We start from the raw sequence: 25,844 nt of genomic DNA on the forward strand, positions 1-25,844 counted from the left end.
ACCGCCGACCTTCTGATCAGCAAGCCCTAGGCTCAGTGGTTTAACCACAGCGCCACCCTACCCTCTGAGGAACTCAGAAATTGAGAGGGGAGGGAACTATACTAGGGAGAGGGAAAGGCATGGAATTGTATCTAAATCCTACTCAGAGTAGACCCATTAAAATTAATGAACCTAAGTTAGTCACGTCCATTAACTTAAATGGGTTTGTCTGAGTAGAACCAGGGCGGAGGCTGTTTAAAATAATTTCACAAATGTAAAAACTTAAAAACAAGTCAGCCTTGTGTTGGAGAAACAGACAGAGAATCCAAAAGGGACCAACCACCCTATTTAATAGGCTTAGGCCATTTACACGTAAAGTTTAGGTGCTCTCTATTGTTATTGTTCTTCTATTGGCATACATGGTCCCTTAACTAGAAGAAAGGTCCCTGCTCCGAGGCGCTTACATTTTATTTTTTCAAGCAGCACCACAGAAAGCAACGGAGAGAGAGGCGAGGAGGCTGGAGGAATATACATTCAGTTCAGTTAAACTTAGGATAGCAAAATTAATTGGGATCCTGCTTATCGGGAGTTTGGGGAGGATATCGGGAGTTTGGGGAGGATAGCATCCTTGACAACTTTTGCTTAAATATTTCCATACATAAGCTTAAAAATATAACTAGGTGGGTGTTGTTTTTATTTTGCTTATGTTTTCTTAAAAAGTCGTTTGCTCAATTCCGTCTATTCTATGATTCTATATGTATGAACTAGTTGAGATTCCTGCATTGCAGGGGGTGGGACTAGGTGACCCTCGGAGTCCCTTCCAACTCTGCAACTCTATGATTGTTAGCCCTAACTCTATCATTGTTAGCCCCCTCCAACTAGAGGAGAAGCGGCTTCTAGGGCGGCAGAAATCTCTTTCTGGCTCTGGCTCGAATCACTTACTCAGGCCAATAACCGCTCAATAATCTTTGCTCCGGTTTCTTTGGGATTTCGTTTGGCGATCCTTAGAATCATAGAATTATAAAAATTTTAGAGTTGGAAAGGTCCCTCAGAATCATCTAGTCCAAACCCCTGCAATGCAGGAATACTTCCTCTTTGAAAATGGCAATATTCTTATTCCTCTTTATACAACTCGATAAAAAGTTCAGAGCTGCTGTTCGGCATGACCAAAACCTGGAAGTTATATTATTTGGGCGATTTGCAACGAAATATATTGAATGCAATTAGCGCTGGAGATTATTATTTATTTACTTTTGCTTGTTTGCTCCCGAAACCAGAAGAAATTGCCAAAAAGAGAGAGAAGGAAATGTCACTTTTCCCCCCTTTCCTTTTTCTTTTTGTACAGAGCATTAGGTAAAACTATATAAGCTGTTCCTATAACTTTTCAGTTCGGATTCCCCCACCCCTCTAATAAAAAATCACCCTGTGTCTTTGATTTTGTGCTTGGTCTTTTAAGTAATGAGCTTTGCTTTTTATTAATGCGACTAGGTTTTTTGGGGGGGGGTTAGTTGATCTTATTCATAATCTAGTATAAGGTTTCTAGATGGATTTGATTTCGTCTGTAATTTACCTCAAACCTTTATGAATGCGGGAGGGGTAATACTGTAGTGTATTCTAACAAACTCAACCTACTCGATTCTAGTAGTTGGAAAATAATAATAATAATAATAATAATAATAATAATAATAATAATAATAACAGCAGCAGCAGCAGCAGCAACAACAACAACAACAGCAACAGTGGTAAAAGAAGAAAATCGAATTATATGTTGTTGTTTAGTCGTTTAGTCGTGTCCGACTCTTCGTGACCCCATGGACCATAGCACGCCAGGCACTCGATCCACCAGAAAAACGAAGACCACAGGGATGTTATGAGAGTTAGCTAGCTGGCATTGGACAAGATTCAGCCAAGATAAAGCACATTTAAATCCCATTGATTTTAATAGGAGGGGGAAACAGCTATAAAGAGAGTTGACTCTGGGTGGCAACCATAGCGGGAGTAGAATGGAAAGGGGCTCTGTTCTAAGCACCTATGGCGAATCTCCGCTTTTTGAACTCAGCAGAAAACTTTGTCAGTTCTCCCCACCGTCCACTGCTCTCTCCTCCGAAATGCCATCCACCCACCCCACCCGCCGCCTTTAACTCCCACCATGGCGCTTGCTTGGTCTGACTGACAACTCTCCCCGGGCTTCTATCGCGCTTGGCGTTCCGCCTGGGACCACATTAAACCCTCTCTCTCAGGCACCAGTGAGAGAGAATAGATTGGACTGCGACTTTTTCATGAATGAGAAGCATTTTTGCTGTTGTTGTTGTTCAGTTCTCCACCAGTCCTGCACCCTCCCCCACTGCCCGTTAATAATAAGCAACCTGCTTCGGGCTGTTTTCAGGACCCTGGACAGTTCAAAAAGGGATTGCTGCTTCGGGTCTGGTTGCCTGCTCCCCTACAGGGCAAAATATGCCTCTTCTGGGGAGTTTGGGGAACAGGAGAGCCCCGATCGCAGAGTGGATGAGCTGTCCGGGGTGCTGAAACAGCTCTCCGAAGATCTGAGAAATACCCCCTCTCTTCTGTAACTTCCCTTCTCGTCTACCCAGCCTCCACTGAATGCTCTCTGCCCGGTCGTGGACCGGTCCCTTCGCACAGCTTTAAAGCCCCTTCAGTTCAGCCCCCCCCCCCCACTCTCCGTCTCCGCTTTGTTCTTTCGTCGGAGTCCTGTTTTTTCCATGCCACGAAAAACGCATTTTCATAAATAGACCTTGGCCAAGTGCTGAGTATGAAATTTTAATGAAGTCTGGATGTTGAGTGCTGCCTGGGGGGCCTTTGAGAATCATCTCAGTGCAACATTAGCAGAGCCCTTCTCTCGCCCCCCTCTCCCCGCCATGGCTCTTTCCAAGAGACATCAAACTCTCCACGGCTTAAGACGGGTCGCGCCTTAGTGAATGGAGCTCCCCCTCCCACGCCCCCACGGAGCGAAAAATGGGGTGCCAGCAGCAGCCCTCTCCCACAAAGCCAACCCTCTCGTGCACTTCTTCCTTAGGAGGAAAGGGGAACGACCAGGCAAAATGACAACACCCACAGGTGCCTCTTACACTCCGGCCCTTGTATTAAAAGTTTTAAATGCGCGCGATGCAATATTTATCACCTGAGATAATAAAAAGGCGAGACAGTATTTCCTCGTTTCAAAATTCACACAGCTTTAAGCAAAATGCTTCTCCTGCTGAATCTACCCGGGCTTAAGAGTTGTTTGGGGGAAGGCAGCACCACCACCAACCCGCTGCTGGCGTTTTTGTTTGTTTTTTGTGGGGAGTTCCTTTTCGAGGGCACTATTCGAAGGCCATAAGGCAGCCTCCTCTCTGTAGGAGTGGCTGTAAGCAGGTAAGGGCGGTTTTCCTTAATGCCAGAGAAGGCCTTTCGTGGAGGGGGCGGCTGATGGAGGGGGGGGGAGAGAATGAGGGAGCTAAAATGCAGCCGCGCCACCCCCTCTCTAAAGGGAACGCTGCGCGATTAGGCAAGTCTTGCAGTCAGAACAGGGCAAACAAACAAACAAGTCTCGTGCGCTTGTTTTCGCTTTTACCATTAAAAAAATCCAAATCAAAATAGATCAAATGCATTGTGCATGTGAGCCAAGAGCTATTGCCCTGGCCTGTTAAGTAAGCCAACGAACTCATCTCACGCCTAGTATAGTGTTATTATCAGCATCGGAGTCAACACTCCATGCTTTCCTTGGTTCCTTCTTGATCTGCATTATCCTTGCAAGCTATTCATCTAGGCAGCGGTAATATGTAATGACTTGCTAGGAGCGGAGGGGGAGAGAAAAGAAACTTTGGTGCAAGGCTTTCTTTTCTTTTAAAAAAGTAGTATAGTTGGAAGAACTCACAAGGTGTTGTGGGTACTATCAATCTGTGGTAGGATGAATTCACGGAAGTTCTTGAAAACTGCACTTTGGAAAAAAGTATGACGAACTTCTCTGCTGGATGAAAAGTCCCATCTAACAATGTGTTCCTATACATATTTACTTGGAAGCAAATCACAGGAAGTCCAGAAATCAATTTATTTAGTTAGTTATATATACCACCTTTGGAGTAAATGTAATTGAAATCAGTGGGACTTTCTTTTGAGTAGATATGCCTTGGTTTGCACTTCCACCCCACACTTTAAATAAACAGCATACGATTCTAAAAGACACTGCACCCACCCACCCACCCAAAGGAATGGGAGGAGAGAGGAAAGGGAAAAAGTCATGCTCAGGCATCAGTTCTTAAAGCCACAGTTGTTATGGGACCAGTGGGGATGGAAATGCCTCTGGGAAGCTCCCAAACAGGCCATGGAGACAGACATCCCTCAATAGTTGTCTATCCTCAGTCTCTAATGCTATCAGAGGTATTCTGCTATTGAACCTGGAAGTTCCATTTAACTACAACAGCTAATAGTCACCTACTTTATCAACCCTCTTCTCTTTTTTATAAGAGTCATCTAATTCTGTGGCCATTGTCACATTGTGGTGTTATAGAAGTAGTGAAGACCTACTTCCTTTTTAAAAGTCTGTGCTGAACTGTCAGATAACTTCACTAAATGATGGAGAGCCTAGGAAGAACATTCTGGCAGCTAAGGGCAAAGAATGCAGGGGGGAGAGAGAGACAGAGAGACAGAGATAAAAAGAAAAAGAAATAAAAAAGGAGGAGGAGTGAATGTTCTGCTGCATCCAAGTATGTAGAACAAGTGACTTGAGTGGACTTGGATTACTTGGCTTCTTGTTTAGGTGCTTGAGGCAACTGTTTAGTTGGACCACTGGATTTTGCTGCCCCCCATAATATGGAAAACTTAAAACAATGTGGGCTTGTAAAAGAGAAAACAAACAAGAACAAAGGATATGTATATATATAATTGCGGTGCCAGAAAGAAGTTTTGTTAACTTCTGTAATTATTTATCTCTGTAGCATTCCATTCCATAATGGGTTTGAACTCATGCATGTTATTGTATAGGTATGGAAAAGAGACATATAACTGGTCTGTGCATGATTTGGGGCTAGTGTATGTCTCAGAATCAGGGTTTGTATTTTTTCCTTACCTTTAGTCACATTTCTACATTCACATGGGTGCAAATGAGCAAAAAGTAAAGCCAGCAAGAGCTATGATGTAACAGATATATCAAGGCTAATTTAAGGGGACAGAAGAAGTGACATCTTGAACCAAATCACAATTTGGAGGGCGATGTATTCTGGAGGGTATTCTGGAGGGTGACATTTGGGTATTTTGACATGTGTTTTGAGCTTATTGCTCATTTTAATTATTATTTTTTTCAAAGCTTTAGGAAGTTGTTTTCATCTGTTTTCACTCATAATTTTGTTGTTTTATTTTTCTTTATTCTTCACTGTGAAAACTTATTCGAGTTTTCAGTTTGTTTACAACCAAGCAGTATACGAATCTTTTGAAATCAGGGGGGGGGGGACACACCTTTCCAAGAAGTGCTATGGGTGGATCTCCTCATCTGCCCCGTCAGCATTGAGCTTCACCACATGATGAGGTGTTACATGAATGCATATTCCACCAGCGTTCCACTGTCATTATAGGTCCACAGGCAGGTATCATGTCTTTTTATCAGATGTCTGCCAGCAGGAGCATCACTTGGTGAAATGCTCAAAAAAGGGAAGTTGAAAAAGGCAGAAACTATCAAGAGGTCACCCACTGTAGCTAGATAGGGACAAATGTATCCCTCTGCTGGATCTTGGAACTCTCCCCAGGCCACAACCCCCACCAGCCCTGCTTCATACCCCCCCCTTGAGGGTTTTTGCCTAGCTGGAATGTGCCTCTACAAAAGTATAATTTGCTTCCTTTGCTCCAACCTCTTTTCCCTCTTGCCCTGCCTGCCACTGTGATGTGACAACAAGAAGCTTCCCCAGAAGGCAATGTGGTCTTCAGTATGGAAAATGTTTCCCAGTAATGGGAAGAGCTTCAGAAAAGGGAAAGAAGTGTGACTGGCACTGAGCAGAGAGTTGAAACATATGACCTCCCAGGCTCTCCCAACTCTAAAGTCCCATGTTGTCCCGTTTCTGGTGGTGAACAATGCCAGGAAGTTCAGAAGCAAGCCATTTGCATTCCATTGCTGTCAGTGGGCATGGTTTGGTGGCAGGGTCTTTTCAGTAGCAGCTCCCTCCTTCCTGCTTGAGCTTTGTTTTATGCCCATGTTATAGGTATCTTGTCAGGCAGCACCAGAGACTCTGTTACTTGCATGACTTTGGGGTTTCATTGATATTTGCTTATTGTTCTGCCTCCCCTCTTCTGCCCTTGTGCGCCATTCTGACCCTATGGAGCAGATCTGGGGAAGGCAAGGGGGACTTGCAGTGGGAGGAGAGGGGAGTTCCATTGTGCTAGCAGGCATCATTGCACTGGCTTCTGCTAGTGGAGTGATTTAGCTTAATGCAGCCCTTGCTCTCTAAGGTTTCAGGCAGGAGCTTTCCCCCAGGAGTTTATCACTACTCGGAAATTGGGATAGCATGCAACACTGCCTACTTACCTACCTACTTACTTACTAGGAAGGGGGAACGTCCAGTCAATTCTGAGTAAATAAAAGCTACGCTTGTGGGAAATATGATCTTCTTATATTTTATGTTCTATTTTCATCAGTGCTAATGTGGATATTATCAGGCCTGAATTTAGTTAGTTCTAGCCTTTTGACGTGGGTGGCACTGTAGGTTAAACCACAGAGCCTAGGGCTTGCTGATCAGAAGGTCAGCGGTTCGAATCCCTGTGACGGGGTGAGCTCCCATTGCTTGGTCCCAGCTCCTGCCAACCTGGCAGTTCGAAAGCACGTCAAAGTGTAAGTAGATAAACAGGTACCACTACAGCGGGAAGGTAAGCGACATTTCCGTGTGCTGCTCTGGTTCGCCAGAAGCAGCTTTGTCATGCTGGCCACATGACCTGGAAGCTGTACGCCGGCTCCCTCGGCCATTAATGTGAGATGAGCGCTGCAACCCCAGAGTCAGTCATGACTGGACCTAATGGTCAGGAGTCCCTTTACCTTAGCCTGTTCAATATGGAATGCCTGTCATCTTATGTGCTTAATAGTACCTCAACAAAAGGAGGAAGCAGTACTGCCTTTCTCTACCTTCTCACAAAGCTATCCTGTCTGACACAATACCCAAAGAGTTATAGGAATATGTCATCATTGCTTTTCCCCCCTGATTCTTTTGGGGAACTGATGATGTGGTACAGATCTGGGTGGGTCAGAGTAGAATAAAGCATCTAAGATTCCCACATCCCAGAACCACTAATGTCAGGAAGTGATTATTAAGCTTATGCAAGAGTTGTAAAAAGCAAACAAGCAGACAAGCAACCCAATTACAACACCAATCATAAGGCAGGATAGTTACATGTTCATTTATTTTTTTCCTGCTGAGTAAAAATAATAGGCTTGGGGGAAATCAACAGTGCATTCTTTCTGAGCTTCATTGTGGTCAGGTAATCTTCAGTACAAAGGCAAGGAAGAAAATCCCAAAGGCTTTTCAGACTCTAGCCTGTTCCTTATTCTTGGTGCATACTCCTTATTAAGATAGTCTACTAGTTCGGAATCACACCTTGCTTGCACACAAAAAACAACCACAACTTCTCAGACATTGCAATAAAGAATGTATTTGTGTACGGTTTGGAAACAGAAACACAAATAGCAACTTCTTCGATCCTGGGCAAGATATTGCATAATTTACAGTGTAATCCAGTGCTTTAAAAATGGGTAAAGGTAAAGGGACCCCTGACCATTAGGTCCAGTCATGACTGACTTTGGGGTTGCGGCGCTCATCTCACGTTATTGGCTGAGGGAGCCGGCGTACAGCTTCCAGGTCATGTGGCTAGCATGACAAAGCCACTTCCGGTGAACCAGAGCAGCACACGGAAATGCCGTTTACCTTCCCACTGTAGTGGTACCTATTTATCTACTTGCACTTTGACATGCTTTCGAACTGCTAGGTTGACAGGAAAAAAATGAGTAGCCAGATCCAAAATGAGCAGTTACTGGGGGTGGGGAATGGGCAATTCAAAAATTCAAGTCATGCAAGTGTCGATTTATGTTAGGTGATGTTCGAAGTGACAGTGAGAAAAGTATTAAGTAGTCCAGGTTCTCCTAGAAATCCAGACACTGATCAAACAGACCCATTGCTCCCCCTGCTGCCAAAGACACTCCCCGTGGACTCCACTGCTACTCTGCAGAATATTCACCAATGTTTTGAATAGGAAGGAAATATAACACTCTTCTACTGTCATACTATCAAAGCCCCAGTTTTGAGGATCTTCTGACACTCTGTGTTGGCTTCTTAATGTCATAGATAGAATGTGACTCTAAGCAATAAAGTATGCATATATACATGTAAGGGGAAAAACCAGGTATGTTGCAGCAATGCAATGTAGCCAAATACGAGCTATAACCACATATTCACAAATTATAATCTCGTACATTTCCAAAGCAGTTTAATTGTCAATCCTTTGTCTCAAGGAATCTGGGAATCGTAGCTTTGTGAGGGGAATAGAGATCCTAACAATTCTCAGCATCCTTGCATGCCACAGTTCCCAGAACTCTTTGGGGGAAGCCACAACTGTTTAACATGCTTTGACAGTGCTTTAAATGTACAGTGCAAATGAAGAACCTACAGGCCCCAGCTGGAAGAAGGAACAGATCACATTGAAAAAGTTTGAGAAAACCCTTGGATAGTTGTGCTGTGCCAAAATCTGTCCTCCGGTTTCCTGAGAATTTTCTTCTTCTGTAAAATAGGTTTCTGTTCTTTTGTGCAATTTAAAGGAGACTTTAAAGTGTCTTTATAGTGCCACTGGGTTGAGCTTAACTTATTGTTGAGAGGTGGCCAAGGGTGGTTTGTCTGTTCTCCACCTCCGTCCATTAAATGTTTTTCCAGTGTTCTTCAGCCTCCTGGGCTGTGCACATTTCCTGATCTGAAAAAGTCTCAAGGGAGAAATTACTTCATTGTGTCTTCTCTTGGCCTTTTGTTGTTAAGGCAAAGCCTTTCTTTTCCTTTTGAAATATTTTTTCCATGCAGATTTCTTTAAAAGACTTCACATTTAAAAAATAATAGATATCAAGTACATGGGAAACAGCTTCCCCACCTTTCCATACTTGTAGGAAAGTCTGGCCAAAGGTGTACTTTTTTATTTTAGGAAGCTTCGCTCCTGGGAAGCGAATGTGAGAAGGCATCCGTTTCCATTCTGCCTTATGTTTTTGCATGCAGCACTGTTTCCATGCCACTGCAGTTTGGCTTCCAACAAAAGCTATATTATTTGCCTCACTGTCTGCTATAGTGGAATTTTATATAAGTAATTAATTGCATCATTATTACATTGTGACAATCATATTCACTGGATTGCTATCCGTTCTAGACACGGGACAAATAAGTGAAGGGTAACAATTTCCGTTCCTGTTTCCAACAGAATTCTGTGACATACTTAGCCACAATAGAGGTTGTCTGTAGAATGGAATACCAGCATTTGATAGCCTCTGTTCATGAAATAAGGGACATCTGATAACCCTCATTAAAACCTTTTTGTAGAAACAATAGAAGGCAGAAAATATCCCAATGCTTGTAAGAGATTCTTCTCTTAGAGAGAAAGGCATTCCAGCAAAGAAGATCCATCTGAAAGGTCTTATTTTATTATTCTCTGTGTTTTGGCTCCAGTGCTGAGAAAATGCATTTTTGAAAAAAGTGTGTGCTTGTAGTTGGCTCTGTCCCACTGCAGGGGGGGAGAAGAAGAAGAATGGAGTCAAGCAGTCACTATGGGCTCCTGCACTACAAGAACAGCAGGCTATAAACAGGAAACTTCAGGGTGGGAAAAGCTCCCAGTTAGCTACCTACAGAACAGCTCAGGCAATGCTGGAAAGGATGTCTTGTTTTAGGGGTGAGAGACAATGATTAAGTATTATGGTCAAGGATCTTTTGGCAGTTCTTCTTGCTATATATGAATGGCAAGGCCAGCCCTACCATTAGACAGAGTGAGGTGGCTCCCTTGGGTGGCAGATGCTGGAGGGCAGGGAGTAATGGCAAGACAGAGTTGTGTGTGCCATGCAATCTGCACTGCATTACTTAAGCTAACCTGCTAATGCCAGGTATGGTGAACGATGCTATCCCATTGCTAACATTGCAGTAAGATTCAACTGTCAGTCCAGTTGGATTCTGTACATGGAATTGAGGGTGCAATATCTTGTCCTTCATGGTTCCAGCCAACAAAACGTCTTGGGTTATATCTGGTTTAATAGCTGCAATGTTGAAATATCCAGAAAGGGTTTACTTGCTCCACCATCTCAAAGTACACAGGCTTGCTTCTTGCATCATGTTTTGCTTATAGTACAGCTGAAAGAAACATAAATGGCATAATCCAGGCATAATTAAGCATTTTTAAGCCCCATGTTTTCAATAGGAAAATTAAAAAAAAAATGCTTAGCTCTCTCCACTGTTTAAATCAATACAGCATAGAAGTGCTTGATTTTATCTGAATGGTGCTCAAAAGTGCTTTTCATTTTTATGACCATGCCATTCAATATTCTGCAAGGAAGATTTCAGATTAAAAGTTAAGATGTGGATTTCCCCCATCAAAATTTGAGCATTTCAGCCTGAAATCCTAAGCATACTTACTACTTTTTACTTAGCAGTAACACACCAATCCTATACAGTACCCTGTGTTTCAGTCCTCAATGTGGTGCTGAGGTTTTTTTGCAAAAAATATTAACCAGGGTTTCCAGGGTATGCATTTCATGTTATTTTCTGGGAAAAAGAATGCACCACTGATACACCTTTATTGTTCTGCCTTTACAAAGTCACAATTCCCAGGGCACATGTCCCTTCTTTTCGCTTCTCTCAGGCTCCTTCTTGTCCTTCCACTTTTCACCTATGGATATATGAGAAAGCATCTCCAGAGTTCAGTACTATTTATGACAGAAGCTCATTCTTTGTTCAGCATCTCACTTGCATTCTGTCATAGCGAAGTCTCACTAAGTAATCAGTGTCTGGCTGTCATAGGGGGCTATATGCAAGTGAGCCAAATGGATGTGAGTCCAGGCAAGACTGATGTAAATGAAGTCCGTGTGGAAGCTGTAATTTGTGGAGGCTCAACGCCCTGCAGTGTGCTCCTTTCAGGAACTTCTGGATCCAATGGGATGCTGTTCTGGAGGGTTGTGTGGGTGAGTGGGTGTTCCAGATAGTTTCAGTAGTTGTATGATCCATCTGGAAAGAAGACAGTAGGTCTGTACTCAACTCTGTACTCAAATGCTATTCATACTCATGAGTAGCTCCATTGAAATTAATGGACATAGCTAGCTCGTGGCTATTAATTTCAATGGGTTCACGAATTTAACATAGTTGGATACAACCTAATGACTTTGTACACAAATGGATTATAATGCTTAGGACTTCAGTGTTTAGTGTATCATTTAAAGTGACATGGACCAAGACCAATAGAAGGTCATTGTCACTAACCAATTTGCACCATGGAGGGGCTGCCTGCATCCATCCACTGACTTCTATAGCAGTCAAACACAGACATGGGAATACCTTGGAATAAATACATTATAGCCCAAAAATCCCTCTCAGTGACCACATTAGCTTTGCTGGCCAGCTACCGATGACTTGCTGGCAAGACAGCCAGCTGCTGTGCCGAGTTATGCTTTATGGGAGAATCTCACAGCCTCAGCACACCATCCTGATTTAGCAGTTTCCTTTGCTAAATTTCTCCTTTTGGCTGTCCCAAGAGGCTAACTTAGATCTAAACACAGGAGCCGACGAGTCTGTTAACAAAAAACAAACTTTGAGCCACAGGAAGTTGGGGCCTTTTAGCTTGGAGAAAAGGCAACCAAAAAAAGAAATGAAAGATATTTGTAAAATCATAAATGAAAGGCAAAGAGTATGAAAATATTAGTTCCTTCTTTCTAGAAATGGGGAGCTGAGTTCATCCAATAAAAATGATTGGAAGTAGGCTCAGAAAAAGTAAAATCATTTCAAGATTTTTAGCTTCCACTTTTCTAAATAAAAATCCATCCTGTAATGGATTGAAATTGCACCCCTCCCAAATATGGTCATAGCCAGGATTTTTGATGGCGGTGGGGAGCCAAAGTTGTTGAGCATTTTTTTTAGGAAATCAAAGTTGAGAAATCATGAGTAAAAATACCCTGTGAAAAATACCGTACTTCATTACTTGGGGCAGGCTTCTACTGGGGAAAGGGCAGAAACTTAAATATTTGAGTACTTTCAATGATTTTCAATAATGTTTGTGGATCTAGGGGAGGGGCACCTGCCCCCCTTGGCCACACCCATGATCCCAAATAACCATGAAACAACAAATTATATATGACAGAGTTCATAAAATCAGCTGTTTTTAGTATGAGAGAGAAGGATATATAGGGAAAGTATGAGCGTAATGTGGTAAGACTGATATGGTATGATATACTATAGATCATTTTTGGCAGGGATCCCAGGATAAAAATCCTATAAAAGGGCTTCCACTACTCTATGGGGAAACTCGCTATCATCATCATCACCATCACCATCATCAACTCCCCCCCCCACCTCACTGGGCTCTCCTACCATTTAGTAACTTACCGTAGTATTTGCAAAGAACTTTGATTATTAGACTAAGGAGATGCATATCTGAAGTGTAATGGTATTAAATATATTAATGGAACCAAATGAATAAAGCATTTGAAAGTAATCTGTGTCTGTTCTTCTTCAGTTGACTAGTTTAGGATTCCAGATGCTACTAAGCCCTTGAAAACTACATTTTTTGTACAATCAGAATTATTATTATTATTATTATTATTATTATTATGCAACCATGACTAAAAGTCATTTACAATATTGTAAGCAAAAACCAAACACCCTACAGACATCTCGTGGTGAAAGGGATTGCTGTTGATAAACACCTCATTAGAACCTCCATGTACAGGAGCAGAATACCTCTGAATGGCAGGTGCTAAGGACAAAAGGGGGAAGGTCACACTTGTGAGCTTCTTCAGGTGCATTTGGTTGGCTTCTGTTGGCAGCAGAATGAAAGACAGAGTCAGCTGTACCTTTGGCCTTATGGTGTTCTCAGGGCTGGTTCACCCATGAGGCAAGGCGAGGTGGCTGGCTCATGTGGCAGGGTCCACAGGGGCAGCAGATCTGACCTCCAAGGAATGCATCACCTGCTGTGGTGGTAATGATACCTGCAGCATGCTCCTTGGAGGCCAGATCTTTTACCTCCCTAGCAGCTCCTCCAAAGCTACCTCTAGGTTGCACTGCTGGTCTGCTCCCACCCCTTGGGAGGAAATGGCAGGGGCTGCCCTCTGGGATTTCCTGGGTTCTGCACCCACCCACTCAGAGCTGACCCCTTTCCACACACACACACACACACACACACACACACACACATGATGGCCTTAGATTGCCACTTCAACTGTTGGGTAAGGTTGCTTTGATTCCTTCCTTGTTCCTGATGTAGATCTTCACTCACCCCTTTTTCCTTTGTTGGAAGGGGGCACCATTTTGTGGTTCGCCTCTGGTGCCAAAATGTGTTGGGGGCGGCCCTGGGTGTTCTGGTGTTACGTGAGAACCAAAGTGACCAAGGCAATCAAGCAGGCAAAGGTAGTTGAGTACATTATGGGTGCAGCACAATAATGACAGAGCAAGTGAGCAGAAGCCGCAACCTGTATCAACCAGGCCAGTGAAGGAATGCTACAGGAATGCCTGGCCCTATTTTGCTCATTACTCTGCTCTCTAAATACGAATGACTGAAATCATCAAACTTGTCAGCATCACCACAAGACTATGATTCATTGGAGCCTTGAAACGAATGTCAGGAGCCAGTTTGGACTTGGAATTGCTTTCAGAGCTGGTCTAACTACAGCTTGAGACATGTGTCTCTCTGATTGGTCTCAAACTGTTGCAACAGGCGTAGGCTACATTTAAAAGTGCAAGTTGCAAACATGTTTTAAGATGGCCTTATTGCACACATGCCCACCCAGTGGAATGGACACTGTTACAGTGCCACATAATATTCATTCTGCACTTGTAAGAAATCCATCTTAAGTGTAGCAGGACCCACAACTTTGGAACTCCCTGCCCATTGATGCCAGGGAGGCATCTTCACAGTACTCTTTTCAGCACCTGCTTAAAATGTTTTTGTTTATGAAAGTCTACCCATGCATGTAGATCCTGCCATATATTTAAATCTGGTTTTAGTTTATTGTTTTATTTATTGAATGCTTTAAATACTTGTTTTAAACTATTTTTGTAAATAGTTTTCTTGTTTTATTCTCCCCCCCCCCTGTAAACCACTTAGAGATTGATTCATATACCAATCAAGTGGTGCATAAATGTTGTTTAATAAAACAAAATAAATTGGGGGGGGGAGCATGTATTTGCTAACAGAATGACTTTGCTGCCATTGCCAGCCTATCAGATGCTTTAATAGTGCTGCCCCTTAGTGCAAGTCACCTATGGTTTCCACTGGTGGTAACCATGGTCTACTGCAGCCCATGAAGCATTGCTAGTGTTTTTATACAAGCGAAGAGCCCCAACAGGGTTCTTGAGGTGCTTTTTTATGTGAAGCATCTCATGGTTTTTAATAACCTCCACTTACACTGCAAAGGTTTAGGCATTTTGATGGAAGGATTCAAAGGGATTAATCAGCACATGGTTATATAGAGATGCTGCGGGTTTCAAAAAAGCTGAATATAGCTATGTTTTTTCATAATGTAGGCACAGGTTAGAGATGGAGAACAAATTTGATTCAGTTCAATTTAAAGGTGAACTTACCTAATTAACACTTTCCAAATAAAGATGAGAACTGAAGCAGCTGTCTTTTGAAATTCACACTCCTCCGAATTTTGCAATGCAGTTTTTTTCCATCCAAGCAATGCATACAAAATGCATAAACTAGGGCTAAAATGTTTATATTAGTGGAAATAACATACTGTACATGATAATGCATGATATTAGGGGGAAATGCTTTTAAAAATGTATGCCTCAAACAAATGCTATTATTTATATTTATATTTATATCTCACCTTTCCTCCAAGGAGCCCAAGGTGGTACACATGGTTCTATTCTATTAGGAGATATTTGCAATACAATGCTGGTGGGTTTTCATGAGGATGTTTTTTTTAAAAAATTAATAATAATAATTTGCCAATTGAATTTAAGATTTTAAAAAATGAGAAACTGAAACAGACATATTAACATACTAAGGACAGATATAATGCAATAGCATATCCTTAGCACTTGGGTTGCACAAGAAATAGGATGGTGGGGAAGAGGCTGACAGAAAGGCAGTAAGGACTCCCTCCCACCAAGACCCAAATAACTGCATAGCCCACAAACCCACTTGTTGGCATCCATCTATCTTGGGAGTCAATGGAGTGCATCTCCAGGATTAAGGTCAAATAGCTGTGTTAACAGCATCAAAGTGACCTTCTGTGACGGACCTCCCCTCTGACTCTCAAATTCCCCCTGTTGTCTTTTATTTCTCTGTGGTGAAGATCGGGACTCTCTTAACCTCCCTTCTACACCAGACTCTTGAGGTCCGCCTAAAATAGGAATCTCCCCTTTCTCTAAGGGTCTTTCAACAACAAGGGTACTCCTATCCAGCTAACGTGGCCAGTTTCAGGCTTGGCTCTGGGCTACTATGAATAAAGCTCCTTTTTGCCTCAAGTCCAGGGCTTCCTTTGTCTAGGGTCCCTCCCTGTTACTGTTACCTCAGCACACAGGGCAACGATGTGGCACTCCTGAGCTTTTTTGTCCCTTCACCCCTCTTTTGGCTGACTCAAGGATCTGACTTATCACCTTTTAAGTCTTAGTGTCCCTTTCTTCGAGTTTACCACCTTTTGAGCCCGCCCGCCTTGCTGGATCAAACAGTCGATGATATTTCTTAGCACAACAAGAACTAGGCTTTATTTTTAATATAACATAACTGCTTCAGTATTTCATTTGTTTACAGTATACTTTCTTCATTCAGATGTATAACTGTAATTCCTACTTGTTCTCTCCTAACCACCACTATCCTGTCCCCACACCCTCTCCTTCCAGTCACCACTCCCCCTCCCCCGCCCTCTCCTCCTGACCAACGGCTGCTCCCTCCTTTTAAAGAGCAGGATGTCCCACCTCTCTGCAGCCAACTGTCACTCTAACGGAGTGAGTGTAACTTAACTCTTAACACCCTGGAGATACTCCCAAACCCTTAAACTAAGACCAATCCGTCACACCTTCCCAAGGCACTTTGGGCACCATGGCACCATGGAGGTCCTGGGTGGCCCAGACAACAAGATCCCTCTCTCAGCCTCACCAAAGTAGTCTAAAGAAAAGAAAAGCAATACATTTGGCACCAGCCTGGCAGCAGGAGTTGTCAGAAGGCCCCATTCAACCGTCTACAGCACTCTGAGTTGTGTAGGATTTACTCCTTAGACCAGGGGTAGTCGACCTTTTTATACCTACCACCCACTAATGCATGTTTCTTGATGGTAAACTTTCCTTACCGCCCACCAGTGCTTGATGGAAGAAGGTTTCAGCTTGTGCTGTAGAACCCCCTACCGCCCACCTAGAATCCTGAAATGCCCACTAGTGGGTGGTAGGGACCAGGTTGACAATCCCTGCCTTAGACCTTTCTTCTTCCTAAGCTATCCTGCCAGGAGGCAGAGGTTTAGGACAAGTTTTCCTTCTCCTAGATGGGCTACCTTCCCAGGTTGAAGAGCCACATCTGCCTCTTAGTTCCCTCTACAGCACATGCAGAAACCTTCTTGACTGCTGGACTCACTCTTGGTCTTGTCTGCTCAATCTGCAGGGGAGCCTGTATTCATTTGCAAGGGACATCCCTGGTACACCAAGGGTTTGTGACAACATTGGCTACCCTCACCTGGTTTAGCTGGCAAGTCAAAGCCATTGCCAGGGTGTGGTCACTGTCACATGCTGACAGCTTCTAGGAGCCACAGGTGCAGAGTGCAGGGTGGGGACCAAAAGTGGCCAAACTACCCTAGAAGGTACACAACATGTCCCACACCAGAGGTACTACCCATCCCTTAACACCTCATGCACCCCACACACCCCATACAAACCCACTACTGATATTATAAATAGCAATGGATACAGTGGAGGCTGCTCCATTAGGGCAAATGAGACACTGCCCCACCACCCTCAGTCTGTCATAGGCTTGCCGGCTTGCCAACAACCAGTCTTGGGGAGGTTGGGTGGCCATGACTGTCAGCTTCCTCCTCCTTAACCTCAGAGGTGCCACTTGGGGAACTCGAGGAGAATGGGGAAGCACTAGAATGAACTGGCTCTGCCTGCCTTTGTCTCCAGCTCCCCCTCCTGTTGGTCTCCCTGCCTTCTACCCTACCACTCCCAATAGCACCACCCATCACTAAATTAAAGCAAGACTTAACCTCAAACACCCACCCATTCAAACACAGAGAGTTTTTTGAGCAATATAACCTAACAGCATTGCACAGTTGTTGAAAGCAAATATCAGCTGACCTTTCCTCAAGAGTATCAATTAAAATGCATTGTTTTAACATAGAGGGTTTTTTATTTAACCTTTTGCTGTGAATATTGTTCTTCTCAAGATAGGGTTATTTGCTGGCAGTTTCTGGCAGAATCTGGACTAGTTTAAGTTATTTTAAGTTTAAGTGCACTATTATTTACTGGTCAAATGTCATCAGGGGCCATGAATGTGGTTTTTTCCCACAGAAACCCACAATTTCTCTGTATGAGAAATCACTGATGGCTTTATTTATAGCCTTCCACTGGATTTTTGAAGCTTGTGGAAGATAGACCTGGTTGTCAAGAAAGGATGGGCACTCATGAGTGAGGCTGAAATTAACCTCTACTAGCCCCCTCCGGCCCCCATTTCTCTTCAAAATTATCCTCAAGAGATTTTAGTGGTGAACAGTATCAGCCAGAACAACCAGTGGCATATTTGAGGGAGGAGCCCACTTCTGTGAGGAATACAGTAGCTATCAGCTTTCTGAGGGGAAAACTGCATTGCAGGAGGTTTTTCCTGTCTTCTAGGCCTGGACCACTTTTCCATAGCTCTCCTCCTGGATCAGATCTGTTGGGAGAGTGCTTCTGTAGACACTGCTACTCTTTTTATCAAGGGCAAGACAACAAGAACTTCTTCTTACATCAGCTGTAACTTCAAGAATTTGTTATTGAGGTAGTTAGGTAGCTGACATTCCTGCACTGTAGTGGAATATTCCTGCACTACATTTGATATTCCTGTACTGCAGATGACCCACTTCCAATGCTACAATTCTACGATTCTAGCCCATGTCAGTAGCAAGTCAGTAGCAAATGAATATCAAGTAAAAGTCACAGCTCCTGGAGAGCTACTGGTGGCCAGCATAGGGGAATGGGAATATCTGTGGGTTGGAAACAGCTGGCTGTGCTCCCTCACCATCCACCTGAAGCCACCAGACTTTAAGAAGATACAGTCTTAAAGATATGCAAGAATGAAGCTGTTCAGCCCACACTATGGCACATCTTAGGGTGGGTAACCTGTAGACCTATGCCTAATTCCAAAAGCCCTCAACAATCAATCACTTCAGATCTCTGATGAGAGCGATCTATTGCCCATCCTGCCTTATGGTAGAGCTGGCCCAGATAGCAGCCAACGGCAACACTGTTGGGTTTTCCTTGAGTACCTTTGGCAATATATCAACAGTTCAAATAAATCACTAAGTCTATGGGATACATTTCCATATGCTGGGATGCATTCCTGCTGCTGAAAGGCATATCAGCTAAAACAGCACCACCACCACCCCCCGCCCTGTCTTCCTCAGTGATTGTTCTCTAAACCCATTCAGTAAATGGCAGGCAGAGTCATATCTCTCCTCCCCCTGCTGGAGAAGAGTGGTAGTCAAGCTGAAATGGCTGGATCACTGCAACTCGTGACACCCCCTTTCCCAAACTCCGTAAAGAGTTGGAGGAGAAAAGGCTAACAGTTATGTGCTACCTGAAGAGGCTTTGGCAACAACATTTGGTTGTGAAGTGTTCAGCCTTCCTGTCCCTGATGAAGGCTCCAGGCCAGGTATAATTACTTGTGCTCCTTCAGATGTTGCTGGACTACAACTCCCATCATTCCTAATTGCTAGACATACTGGTTTGGGCCATGCTGAAGCCCAGCAACTTTTGGAGGGGCAAAAGTTCTCCACCTCTGCTCAACACCACTGTCCAATGCATGCTTGATTGGACTTCTTTTTGAAGTATGCTCAGGTCAAGGCATTCAATAGAAAAATGGTTCACCATGCCTGCTATGCAGCACTCGTGGGAAACCGAGAAATCTGTCAGTCTTGATTTCTACAATTTTTCTTATTTTTCCACTCTTAGGTTTTCCACATTTCTTAAGGATTTTGCCCTCATGAAAACTTGAATTCATTTTAGTGCAGATTTCTCCTAATATACAACTTTTTACTAACATGCACATTTTGCAAACATTTCCCCCTAATATAACACATTTTTGTATGCTATGTCATGAATGTAGACATTTGTCAACATACTTTCTCCTAATATATGCAGTATTGTACACATTTGTTTTGTGGACAGCCACATCACAATATATGGAGAAGTATGAATTTTGAAGGATAGTTGTGTTTCAGTTCATGTTGAGGTGTGTGAATTAGGTCGTTTCTCATTAAAATGCAAGAAAATGAAATTTCTCAGAAGAAATTACTTCCGATCAGGCATGTATAGGATTGCACAGTAAGGAATGTCAGTACATTAAGAATTATATGTGCTTCACACAACAATAATAAATCAACAGGAGTTCCATTGGGAGGAGGATTACATCCCTTAGAAGGGAGAGAAAACACTGTCTCCATTTGTCATCTCTTTACAGGGTGAAAGGACAGTAGCTCCATTTTTCTGGACTTCTGCAAATGCAGCACTTTTGCTAATATGTTTCTTGCTTGCCCACAATTCACCAAATGTTTCCGGGGAACTGTAGACATTTAACAGAAGCGGGAAAATACATATACAGTATACTGACGCTTTCCCTCCCACCAGTACGGCAAGAACTGATCAGAACACAACCACAGAACAGCACTGCAACATGGCTGAGGGGACTTGTGGATTTTAAAGTTGTAAAGCAGGGCTGAGGAACCTGTGGCCCCTTTCCACCAGATGTTGTTGTCTACAATGCTCATCATCCCTGACCACTGACCATTGGCTAATGGAAAGTCCCCTACTCCTGCTATAAGAGAATCCTCTTTAAAGTGTGTCCTTCCTTCATAACTCACCCAATTACCTTTTCATTTCTCTTTTAAAAATTCTACCTTTTACGTCTAACTCAATTCGGTTTGTTAAACATTCCAATTGCGTGAATGTTGGTGAATATTCTATACCAATGATGGCACTCAAATGGCACTCTGTGGAATTCAGCTGGAAAGGACAGAAAGCTATGGAATAGTCTCACCAGTAGCTACTCAGATGTTCACTCTTATTTTGGAGGAATTCCACCCCCCTTGCCTTCCTTCCTTTCTCCCCCCCCCCAACCTCCTCTAGCTCTTTCTCTCCCCCCCCCTTTAGAGCCTCTGTTCTTCATCCATTATTTAGGACTCTGACTGTAACAGCAACATTCGCCTTGTATACCTTGTGTGGGGTTTAAAATATAGATAAAAGCAGAAGGTCGAACTTGAAACACAGATTCTGACAGTTGCTGTCGACTTTGTCTGGAAGCTACATAATATGGAGCGGTTCATGCCCAACAATCACATCTGAACGCTCCCCCCCCCTCCTTCTCCCTCACTCTCCCCTGCCAAGCTGATGCTGTCACAAAAATGTCCTCACATTTGAAGTGTTCATCCTTTCCTTTATATTTGTTTAAAAGAAAGTTTGGGGGCAAGAGATTGAGTGGCTTCAGAGCCAAATGATTAGATGCAAAATGTACTTTAGAACAACAACAAAAAACAACAACACATCTTCTCATTTATTTTCCATACGCTGTATACAGGAAAGTCACTGATATCCATTGCAGGTACATAATGCAATGAGCCTGCAGAGGCAAATGATGCAACAATAACAACCCGGCATCTATAAGAAGAAAATAACAATAGTAATAAAAAAAATCACCTCATAGGTTCACCTGAATAGAATGGGTAAGGGGACTTTGATGGTTAACATGCTCAGACTTGAGAATTAGTACAACACTCAGTTACCATCTCTTCCTGCTTTAATCTTTATAAGTAAATGTTAGCCGTGGCCCCAAAGTTTAAGAAATGCAGCTGGCATGGTCACTGTACTTTGGAAGGCTTGAAGTGGGGTGGTAGTGATTGTGGTTAGGAGGTCCTGTTTGGTCCTGCTATGTAGTGTTCCATGCAGGGGGATCTAGAGGTGTTAGTCCAGAGAAAGAGAAAGAGGAGATTAAGAAAAAGAGAAAGGGAGGGTGTGCTTGTTCCCAGCAAGCGTGGGCTTTCTCAGCAGATCAAGGCTTTCTGAAGGGGCTGCTAGCCCACAACGGTTGCTCTACTCAACTACTGGCTGCGTTTTTGTTTGTTTGTTTACTCTGAAGAGAAGATCAAGGCTTTTTGAGCTGTCCCTTGAAGTCAGTTTCGAAACCAAAGTCAGTGGCATTCCAAAGCGCTCGCTCTCTCCGAAGCCTTCCACCCCCTAGGAGTGTTTGGGCCCCGCTGAAGCAACTGGATATAGTTTGACGATGATTGGGTTGATCACACACAGCATTAAACATTTAGCACAGGATATTAAGATGTTACTGTCCAAGAAGTTCACGGTGCATCAGGCGCTGTTGGGATGAATCAGATAACAGCTGTTTTCACTGATAGTACATTTACTCCGTAGCCCCAAAGCGAGGCCCAGTCCTAGAAACACCAGCTTGTACAGACAGCCTGACCAGCATCGATGTATAGCAACTGCAGGTGGGGCAGTTTTGCCATCAGGGAAGGAATTTGGGGCAGAAACCCAGGGTCTCATCCAATGTAATAAGTGGGGGGTGGTCCCTCTCATATGCGACAGGGTTGGCTCAGCACATTCTGAAGTGAATGAAGCTCAACACATTGCCTTCTGAAACCCATAACATCGTCAACCCCAGAATCTAAAGTTAACAAAAGGTACTGCTGGGCAAGGGCAGGGGTGGCTTGAATCCTGAAAAGACAGAAGCACTGTTTCTGGGGGAAAGGAGGTGGGCAGGTGTAGGGGACTCCCTGGTCCTGAATGGGGTAACTGTGCCCCTAAAGGACCAGGTGCGCAGCCTGGGAGTCATTTTGGACTCACAGCTGTCCATGGAGGCGCAGGTCAATTCTGTGTCCAGGGCAGCTGTCTATCAGCTCCATCTGGTACGCAGGCTGAGACCCTACCTGCCTGCAGACTGTCTCGCCAGAGTGGTGCATGCTCTACTCTAGTTATCTCTCGCTTGGACTACTGCAATGCGCTCTATGTGGGGCTACCTTCGAAGGTGACTTTGTAACTACAACTAATTCAGAATGCAGCAGCTAGACTGGTTATTGGGAACAACTGTGGGGACCATATAACACCAGTCCTAAAGAATCTACATTGCCTCCTGGTATATTTCTGAGCACAATTCAAAGTGTTGGTGCTAACCTTAGAGCTTTACATGGCCTTGGCCCTCTATACCTGAAGGAGCATCTGCATCCTCATCATCCAGCCTGGACACTGAGGTCCAGCTCTGAGGGCCTTCTGGCAGTTCCCTCACTGAGAGAAGAGAAGTTACAGGGAATCAGGGAGACTGTTTTCTCAGCAATGGCACCCGTCCTGTGGAGCAGCCTCCCATCAGATGTCAAGAACTTAAACAACTATTGGACTTTTAGAAGACATCTGAATGCAGCCCTGTACAGGGAAGGTTTTTTTAAATGTTTGAAGTTTTATTTTGTTTTTAATATTTTGTTGGGAGCTACCCAAAGTGGCTGGGGCAGCCCAATCAGATGGTCAGCATATAAATAATAAAATTATTATTATAAATTATAGTGGCTGGTGTACAGTGGAACCTTGGTTTATGAACACCTCAGTTTATGAATTTTCGGTTTACGAATGCCGCGGACCCATCTGGAACGGATTAATTCACTTTCCATTACTTTCAATGGGAAAGTTCACTTCAGTTTATGAATGCTTCAGTTTATGAACAGACTTCCGGAACCAATTGTGTTCATAAACCGAGGTACCACTGTACATTGAGATTGGTTTAGCAGAAGGCAAGGTGACCAACAATAGGCAGAGCCAGAGCCAATGTCAGGCACAGCCAAATCATTCTTCTTTTGCTTCTATCCTTTTCCCTGCTATGTTCTACTAAGGGCAACACTGACAAAAAAAAATAGGAAGAATTTATCCCAAGATACACATTTGTGTGCCATTTTGCCAAATATACACATTTTTGCAAAGCAATTTCCCCTGACAATGCATTTCTGTATGTTATTTTAATGGATATATGCATGCTTGTGCACATTTCAGCCTAGCATCTGTGGGTTTTGTACATATTACTTGGCTGGAGAACTGAATTGCAAAATTTGGAGAATTTTGAGGAATGGTTGTGTGTCAGTTCTTGAATTTCCACCCCATCCCTGGCAGCTAGCCGGGCACTTCATTACTGACCTGAAGCTCCTATATGGTTCATCATATGATGGGATTATGAAGGCAGAGGTCCAAGAGCTGGTCAGGAAACCATGTGACTGGTATTGAGCCCTTCAGTCCCGGACTATGGTTGTCTCCTTAAGGTGAATGGGGGTGCAAAAAAGAAGGGATATATCCTTCCCTTTAGGATATGTCAGGTTCCAGGTCTAGGTAGGAGCACATTGTACCAAATTCAGCCCTAAGTTAAAGTCACTTAATAGTATACTTGTTCTGCTGGCGAAATGCTTTGCACAACAAAACCCTGTTATGCAAGAGAATGCATTAGCAAGTTGCTGGTAACTTGGTTGCACAAAAGATCATGTAATCCCTTGCATAGCAAGTTCCCACTTGTGCAACGTATGTACTGGATTCCTTTGTTGCCAGCATGCAAGCACAAGAGCATTTCACTAGAGAGATGGAAAGAAGGAAGGTCAACATTTTGGAATTCTGCCCCCCCACTTGATCTCATCTATAATTATTGAACCATGTCTTTGCTTCAAAGTGCCCTCAGCCAAAAGAGTTGATCCATTAACTGACCAGCTATTCACATTCATTTAGAGTGCAAGGGAACAGTTTCAGTCTACTCCATCTGTATTTAATGCACACAAGCAAAGGTTATGGTGCCAACTGCTTACAAAGCACCTATTAGGTTGGATTTTTTAAAATGTGTCTTCAAAATGTGAAATGTAAGGCTGTATCAAAATTATGCACCTGGTACATTGTTGAGTGTGTCGGAAAACACCTACCCATTTTTGGAAGAAGAAAAAAGGGCACCTGTTATAAGCAGACTCACATTGGTTTCAATCCAGGTATGCCCTTCTGCTCACAGAAGGAGTCCTCTGATCATTGAAAAAATCTACTCATGGAAGGTGTCCTGCTCACTGAAGGACTCATTTAGTGAGCAGGAGGGCAATTTTGGATCCAAAGCCCCCTTCTAGGTCTGATCTGTGGTCTTAATCCTGCTTAATTCTTGTTTGGTGTCATGGTGAGTTTTCCATCCCACTCAAAGCTCAGAGCTTCTGGACGATAAGTCTCCATCTTCATTTCCTTCCAGAGCAGAAGACATGGCATTGCAAGATGCTTCAGATTCAGAGGACTCACTCCCAGGGCAGCCTCTGGCCCTCACATGCCATACAAGTCAATGGCTGCATAGCAAGGCAAAGGCCCTTTATGGGCTCAGACTGTTTAAAGTGGTATGATACGGCTTTGAATGTATAGCTCAGATGGGGTCTTCATTGCTTGAAAATTAGCCTAATGTAAAAAAGGAGAAAACAAAAACACTCATGGGGAACATTAATTTTATGTGGCACTTGTATTTAACTGGTTTGCTTTCCCACCATTAACATGAAAGTTGTGCCAACTGAATGGAGAACATAGATCATGTCATAAGCAGGAGAAGGGCAGATGGATCTCATTGAAAACAATGGTAAGCTTATAGAATGTGCACTTTATTAAATTATCTCCCAAAACGGATCTCTCTGAAATTTTGCAGGTCCTATGTTTTGAAGGAGTAACAGAAGCCCTGAACACTTCAAACCATTTGGATGAAAAACACTAAAATTACAGGCAGCAGAAGATTGACTGGGTTTCCTATGAAAATCCGTGTGTAACTTAAATTAATTCTGAAACAGTTATGAAAACAAATAGACAGCAAATGATTCAGTGAATGAATGTTTAAACAATGAGAATGAGTGGAGTAACTAAATGACACCTCCCCTCACACACATCTCTAGCTATTTCCTCATCATCATCCACATAAAGGGCTAAGAGAGACAGACCATTTGATGAACGGACAGCACTAACAATACAAGAGCCATCTGGTTATTCACCTCTTTTAGGTAGGAAGACACATGAAAGCAAGTGCATGTGTCAGTTGTGGACTGCAAAGCTCACTTCAAAATCTATCATGGCTAAAGCTGCCTGGGGTAACAAGAATATTGAGGATGGAGGAGAGAGAGAGAGAGACAGAGGGTGGGCAAAGAGAACAAATGAATTTTACAGCAGAACAGTGAGTCCCTCATACAAGGATATGAATTTGTGTGCAAAAGCCAATCGCCAAAAAGAGAGAGGCTCAAGCAACAAAGTCGCCTTCCTTGCCTCAGGCAATCCAGAGGATGACAAAAGTAGAAACATGTAGCACAATCAACAAAAGGCAAAATCCCCATCCCGGGAGGATGAGGTGGGAGTATGTTGAGTGTAACAAAAGGGAACTTCACATGGAGTTCTGTTCTTTAAAGCATGCTGCTGAATGTCACAACACAGAAAGTGGCTTGTATGATT

The sequence above is a fragment of the Zootoca vivipara genome, chromosome Z2 (assembly GCF_965207765.1).
Source record: "Zootoca vivipara chromosome Z2, rZooViv2.hap1.1, whole genome shotgun sequence".
NCBI classification, from domain to species: domain Eukaryota; kingdom Metazoa; phylum Chordata; class Lepidosauria; order Squamata; family Lacertidae; genus Zootoca; species Zootoca vivipara.